We start from the raw sequence: 7,784 nt of genomic DNA, 5'->3' as shown, positions 1-7,784 counted from the left end.
GAAAAAGGAGGAACAATTTCCTCCTGTACCAGTCATATCTGATTTGACGGTACACACATACAAACAAGAAAATAAAATAAAAAAAAAAAAAAAAAAAGAATCCCTCATCTGGCGAACCATGATGCTTGAACCATCCGCTACCCTGATCCTCTCCTCAAGGTGAACGACACTAGTCAGATTGCTTTGGAGACTAGAAAGATGACTGATTTCATCAAGTTTGACACTGGTAACCTGTGTGTGGTGACTGGAGGTGCTAACGTGGGAAGAACTGGAGTGATCACTAACAGAGACAGACAGCCTGGCTCTTTTGAGGTGGTTCACGTGGAAGATGCTAATGGCAACAGCTTTGCCACCAGCTTTCCAGCATTTTTGTTCTTGGTAAAGGCACCAAACCATGGGTTTCTCTTCCCCTAGGAAAGGGTATCTGCCTTAGAATTATTGAAGAAAGAGACAAGCGACTGGGTGAAAGAGACAGAGCAGTGGGTGAAATGAATTAAGAGGACAAAATTCAATACGATATAGCGTGGGAGAGGGAGAGTTTTTTTAAGCTCGTGAGGTAATTCCTAGGTACAGTGGACATTGAGATCATCCCAGCTTCGGTTGTCTCCAATGCCCAAGTTGTACCGAGATGTTGGTTATCAAACTTCAACAGCATCAAATCAAAGACTAATAAGTAAAGTCCAAAAGGTAAATCTCACCTCCACTAGAACTCTACTTGCAGGATTATCATTAACGGAACGGTTCTTTTCTGTGCCTTCATTCTCTCATCCATAAAATGGGGATAAAGCTTTCTTAGCACACACTCTGGCACCTAGGGAGTCCCCAGGACTCCGAATTTCTGAAATCTCAGTATTTCGTCATGGTGGTTATTCTCAGAGGTTAAGTAGGTTCCAACTCATGGCCACTCCATGTACTACATGAAATGATGCCTCGTCCTGTGCTATCTTCACGATTGTTGGTATGCTCAAGTTCATTCTTGCAGCTGTCATATATTTTGAGTGCCTTCCAATTTACAGTGGTGCTCTCATGGCTTCATCCATAGGGAATTGCACTAAAAACCTAAAGGCTGTGGCTCTAGAAGTTCGAATCCACCAGTAGCTCTGCAGAGAAAAGTTGGACAATATTCTCCTGTGAGAGCTACAGCCTTGAAAACCCAGGGGAAGATCAGCTCTGAATTGGTTCCAACTCAGTGGCAATGACTTTGCATTATCCAGCCTAGAAAGCACATATTTTAATACTACCTTGGATACTATTATTTCATGATGCAATGGGATTTTCATTGACTAATTCTCTGAAGTAGATTCCAAGCTTTTTTCCCCACTCAGTCTTAGTCTGGAAGCCCCATCAAAACCCTTTAACCTTGGGTGTCTCTGCTGGTATGTGAAATCCTGGGCATAGCTTTCAGCATCACAGTGTGTGCAAACCACCAAACTGACAGATGATGCTGGTCTGTCAGAGGCCAGGATTAAGAGGTAAAGAGGCCACCAGGCAACCGTGCTTGGCGATTTAGGGCAAATTAGCTCTTATTTCACATTCCTTTTCCTTCCTTTCAACAACCTTTACATTGGGGTTTGGGGTAGATCATGACAATGATTAGAAATTTTATTTTAGCTCAAATTGGCCCTCCGAGGCTGTCCTAGAGTTCAAAGGGAACATGTCCAGGTCCTGCCCCGTCTGAGAGCAGCACTCTAGGTCCTAGGCCTCCTTGGTCAAGGGCATCCACAGTTCAATCCAGGAGTCTATGAGAGCTGGAAGGCAGGCAGGCGGCGCTCTGTCCTGCTGCCCTTATACATACAAAGTCTCTAGCATCAGAGTTCAGTTAGAAGCCTCAACCCACAGGAAGGATAGATATCTGTGACCCCAACTTCCCTTTTTCTGAGAAGCAGAGATTCTGAATCATAGTCAGTGTTCTACAATTCAGATTTCATGCCTAGATAAGAAAGAGGACACTAATACAGTTATCTCTCAGTTTTAATTTCTTTTTGAGGGCATAAATCCAAAGACTAGCTAAGTAAACCAGAGCCCACTGAAAGCTGGTTCTCTTGTGAAGGGTCCCATCCAGCGCCCTATGAGCGCCTGATGCTCGACTTGCATTAATCTCCGCCATGCCTCTGAGACAGTTGGATTCTTGTTGAACTAAAGGCTCATGGAAGAGAAAGAACTTCTCAGGTTACTTAGTTGACAAATGCTGGATCTGGAGAGAAGAGTTTCTCCATGGTTCTCGAACCTGAAATCCCATCAGAATAATCGATTTTTGCTCAAGCTGACTGCTGGGTCCCACCCTCACAGTTTCTTATTCAGTAAGTGTCAGTGGTGGTGGCTGTCCGTTGCCGTCAAATGATCTTACCAACAACAGAACGGAGTATTGGCTGGTTCTGTACCATCGCAATGTGATTTGGTAGAGTCCATTCCTAGGTTGCAAACAAACTATGCTTCTAAGAATGTCTTTAAGTCCTTAAGTCAAATTTTAGGTTGGGTCAGATGCATATAATTCCTATTACATGATGGGCAGCTTATTACTTGGTGGACATCAATGATCCAAATCCACCACCCTGCTCTGTGGGAGGAAGATGAGGCATCTTTCCCCCACAAAGATTTGCAATCCAGAAGAGGCAACAGAGGGTTACCCAGAGTCAGAACTCACTTGAGGGCAGGGATTTGGTTCTGGATACTATGACTGGTTTGGAAGCAGGAATGGCATTCACTTCCTAAATAACATGCCTCCAGAAACTCTATAAACTTTGATAAATGTCAATAGTTGTAGAGGGCCTTCAAGTCTTTTGTTCATAGAGTTGCTATGAGTCATGCTTGACTCTACGGCAATCAACAACAACAATTCAAGTAAAGGCTTGAAACTTTTCCACTATTTAAATGCCACCCTTGCAAGTGTAGGTGATGATGGTGAGGAATTTTCAGGAGGCTTGGTTCAGTCATTTCAGATTCCCATAATGTTGAAGGAGATGCAGGAGTTGGCCACAAATCGGACAGTTTTCTTAGTCCTGGACCTCCTGTATACTGAGCCCACGGATGAGGCTAGCCTCTCAGGCCATCCCACTGAAGATTCCCCTTGGTTTTACTGGTCCTTTTCCAAACAGGGTATCCCTTTCTAGTGACTGGTCTTTCCTAAAGTCCTGTTGAAAGGAGGCATTCTCACTCCTAAGGGGCATTCTGCTTGTATTTCTTTGATGACTATTCATTCTTCTGGCAACACACCATCTAATTTCTTAACTGCTACAGGTCTCAGGGGCCAAGAATGTACAGTCTTAACAAGTTCCGGGGTGATGTTACTGCTGCTGTTGGCCCACGGACCACACTAAGAATCAGTGCTTTATTGCAACAGTGTCCCTTAAAGAAAACTCAGCAGGGAAGAACAAAGAGAGAAGAGTGCCATGGATTGCTCTCATGTGGCCTTCATACCATCTTCTAACTTACAGCAAATCACTGGGTTGGACTATGCAAATGTACTTGTAGCCCACCAAGGAGATAGGCTAGTTTGTTAATCATGGAAGGGAGAAAGAAACATGATACCCTTGTAGGGGTGAGACCATGCAAATAAGGTGTATGCAACCCTAATGAGAGGATTGATCATTCTTTATATAATGACTAGGGAGGATAGAAGGAAAATAGATGCCTTTGAGCTGTGGTGCTGGAGAAGAGTATTGAATATACCATGAACTGCTAAGAAAATGAACAGGTTCATCCTAGAGAGGGTGAAGCCAGGCTGCTCCTTGGAGGCAAAGATTTTGGAGCTTTGTCTGACATACTTTGGGCATGGTACAAGGAGGAACCTGTCCTTGGAGAGGGACAACATGCTTGGGAGACTGGAGGTGCAGCATAGGAGAGGAAGACCCTCGATGAGATGGATTGAGTCAGTGACTGGGGTAATGGTAATAGGTGTGTCAGAGACCGTGAGATTGGCACAGGATAGAGCAGGGCTTAGGGCTGTTGTACACAGGGTCACTATGAGTCACAGGCGACTTGATGGCACATAACAACAACAACAACAATCCTAGAGGTAAATAGGAGGATCACTATCACTACCCAGAAAGAAAAGTGCATTTAAAGTCCTTACTTCAGAGTCCCTGTGCTGAGAGCCTCCTACACGCCAGAGGAGACAGAGAGCTGTAACATGAGAGATGACAAAGGACAGCTGGCAACAGGACAGTAGCAAGGGCTATCCCGGTGAGAGACAGCAGGGACCCGGAGACAGGTGATCGCTTTGATGGGGACTGCAGCCCCTGGAGATGAGAAGTATAGCCCTTCCCTGAGAAGCCTCCCAGCAGGACTCAGAAGCAGCTGCACTGAACTACATCTTCAGCTATTTCTGTTCCAAGCTGATGTTGATCTCAACATGGACCTGGTTACTTTCCTGGTAAAGCCTGTAATGGTGTGTATTCCCTGTGGGCACTGAGTGGCCATCGTAATGACCCAGCTGAAAATGCTGCGGGAGGCGTGGGTAGTGGGATTGTCAACAAGGTTGGAAAGGGGTATGTCTGACCTCAGACTCCTGGGAATCAGCGATGGGCCCGTGCTCATGCTGATGGTGGTTCTCTCTTCCTCTTGTGAAGTCAGGGAGGTCAGGTGTCTCTGCCATATCAATTTTTCTAAAGAACTTAAGAGTAACTATTTTTTTTTTGGTTTTTATTGAAGTTTTTTAAGGACTTTGGTTTTTCTTGCTTTTTTTTTGGGGCTTTTTCTTCCTTTTTCCCCCTTCCCCAGTTTCCTTTTTTTTTTTGGAAAAAAAAGCTCTTTCATTGTTATACTGTCCCCCCACCCCACCCCTAAACCACGTTACTATGCAACTCTTATTCTGGACTCTTGTCATGCCAATAATACCCAATCATATATTCCTTTTATACAATTCTCTCCTTCATGTTTCAATGCTGTATGAATTGTTTATCCCCTCTTTTCTTAGTTTTTCCCCAACTCCCATATCAGTCCTGTTCTACAACAGTGGCATTATGCAGTATTTGTCTTTTTGTGACTGAGATATTTCACTCAGCATAATGTCCTCTATGGTCACTCATTTTGTATAATATGAGTTATTTGTTTTTCAGTGCTGCATAATATTCCATTGTGTGACTATACCACAGCTTAAGATTAACTCTTAAAAAGCTAGGTTTCTGTGCTCACCCACACATATAAGCTAGCAAATTAATTTTGTTTGTGAGTAAGATTCAGTGAGGAGACCGAGCTGTCCCCTGTTCCAACCTCAACCTCAAGAGTGGCCATGGAGGGAAGACAAAAGTTCACCCCACCCCCAGAGAGGGTGGTGTGGAGGCTTCCTTGATGCTTTCTCTGTGAACTACCAGAAACAAGGCCAACCACTGCCGTCCCATTGGCTCAGACACACAGCAATCCTCGGGCAAATTTCTGAGGTTATTTATTTCTCCTGAAGGAGCTTGTGGGCTCAAACTCCTGGCCTTTGGCTGATACTTTACACACTATACTGTTGGAGCTCCTTCTCCTTGAACTCTTGTTGTGTTGTTATGTACCATCAAGTCAGAACTAACTAGCTGACCCTCCAGCAGATTTCCAGAGGCAATTAATTACATGGAAGGAGAATGCTCACCTTTCTCCTGTGATGTAGCTGGCAGAGTCTTCTTAAAATTGTTGTTGTTATGTGCCATTGAGTAGCCCACGATTCATAGCGACCCTATGCACACTAGCTCTGAAACCCACCCTGTCCTGAGCCTCATTGTCTCTGACACACTTACCCCCCAGACACTGTGTCAATCCTTCTCATCAGGGTCTTCCCCTCTTATGCTGTCCCTCCACCCTTCCAAGCATGATGTGCTTCACCAAGTATGTAAGATCGAACTTCAAAATCCCAAAGTATATGAGACAGAGCTTCAAAATCCTTAACTCCAAGCGGTAACCTGGTTTCTCCCTCTACAGGACAGATTTTCTTGGACTAGGCAAGAAAAACCCAACAGAACAAGACTACGTCAGCCACACATAACAAGCAGAGCAATCCCAGCCACACAGAACATGGTAACCATTGACGCTTAATTGAAATGTGTGGCTTTCAACACAAAGTGGGCCCCAGCTGAGCTCAGAAAGCCTTTTCTCTGATGAGTGCACTGTTTGTCTAGTTTCCTAGCAACCCAAACATCAAGGAACAGAGGACTTCCCACCCTACCAGGTATCAGAAGGGATGTCTGCAGTATTTGAAGTGCTTCCTACTGCCGGTGTGCATGAAGTCTGTGATCCCAGCCCACGGGCTCAACACACAGCCACAGGCTAGATGACTCCAGACTTCAAAGTTACCGTGAGGGCCACACAACAGCCCAAGTGCAGACCACGTCGATGACTGTGAGTCGCTGGCAGGGAGACTGGTCGAGTGCAGCTTCTGAAATAAAACTAGCATTTTGAAGCTCAAGACTGTGAGAATTTTAAGTCAGGGTGTTCACTGGCTTTCTCACCAGCTGAAATGACCTTGCTCTTATTTCAGTTTATCATTGATAATGGGACATTATTTGAGATGATTAACAAGTTACAATTATTCCAGACAGTGGCACTGCGCACGTCTGCTGGACTCGGAGGCTCTGTGACAGTGAGGACTGGGTCTGCAAAACGACGCGGTTCACAGCAGCTTCGTGGAAGCATGGAAGCTTTCTCATTTCAACTATCTCAGCTGTGAAAAGTGGGTGTGATGGCCAGAGCAACCCCCAGAAACTGCGCGTGAAAGAAAGGAAACCGCAGGCATATGGTGGTGCTTTTTAAGTGCATGTGTTCAAAGCATTTTCCTTTGCGGGTTTTGATGCACAGAAAGGAGCTGAGGCTCCCTAAACATGTCAAGTTCACTAATTTCTCAAATGGAAAATCACGACCAGACAAGAGCTTGACCCTGGATCACACAGCTCTTCAAAGCTCTGAGTGCAGTGCTCTTCCCACCCTGTCAAAATGACTTCATATGGATGGATGATGGATGGATGGAGGGAGAGATAGATAGACAGATAGATAGATACATACATACATACATACATTATATAGACAGATGACTTAATGTTGTTTCTTCAATTCTGACTCCTGGTAGCCCTGTAGGACAGGGTAGAATGACTTCACGGGGTTTTTTAGGCTGAAATCTTTACAGGAGCGCATCCCCAGACCTTGTCTCCCCTGGAGTTACTAATAGGTACCAATAGGTGTTGGTCTTTCAGGTAGCAGTTGACCTCTTAGCCACTGTAGCACTAATGTTCTAGGATAAATTTACAGATATGGGCATAGACAGACAGACAGAGTGAGTAAGCATACTCTAACGTAGCATATTTGCCATTGTTGTTGTTGTTGTTGTTGTTGCTGATTGCCTTCAAGTCGAGCACGACTCATAGCAACCCTATGAACAAAAGGCCTGAAGCCCCTCTATAACTATCAACATTTATCAAAGTTCATAGGGTTTCCGGAGGCATGTTGTTTAAGAAGTGGATGCCACTCCTGCTTCCAGAATTTGCCACAGAAACAAGACTTATTAAAAAAATTTAAAGAGCCTGCACAGAGGAGCATTTCCCTGATAAATGTGTTCTGCTAGGTCAATAAATTTAAAACAATTCCATTACTTACCAGTCATAAAAATCAGAGATTTTTTACCTAAAAGTTTGAATATCTGGATTTCTGGAAAAAGCAGAAAATTGCAGGGATATTGAGCACACATTGGTACTTTTCAATAATCAACTCTTGTGGGGACTCCGATACTTAGGTGGTGGGAATATGTTGCCAACACTTTGCGAAATAAACATAAGCGTCCAGCTGAAGTGTGGCCCAGAAAACTCATTTTAAGAACA

The 7,784-nt window shown here is 44.4% G+C and overlaps 1 pseudogene; it reads left to right on the top strand.

The window, feature by feature from the left end:
* Positions 1-497, top strand: part of LOC102870181 — a 1,179-nt pseudogene extending 682 nt beyond the window's left edge.
* The last annotated feature ends 7,287 nt before the right edge of the window (positions 498-7,784 follow it).

The sequence above is a fragment of the Elephantulus edwardii genome, unplaced genomic scaffold, assembly GCF_000299155.1.
Source record: "Elephantulus edwardii isolate Elephantulus edwardi_28Jun2011 unplaced genomic scaffold, EleEdw1.0 scaffold00003, whole genome shotgun sequence".
Taxonomy (NCBI): Eukaryota; Metazoa; Chordata; class Mammalia; order Macroscelidea; family Macroscelididae; genus Elephantulus; species Elephantulus edwardii.
Note: the sequence above shows the minus strand (reverse complement) of the source record. Positions and strands in the feature narration are given on the sequence as shown.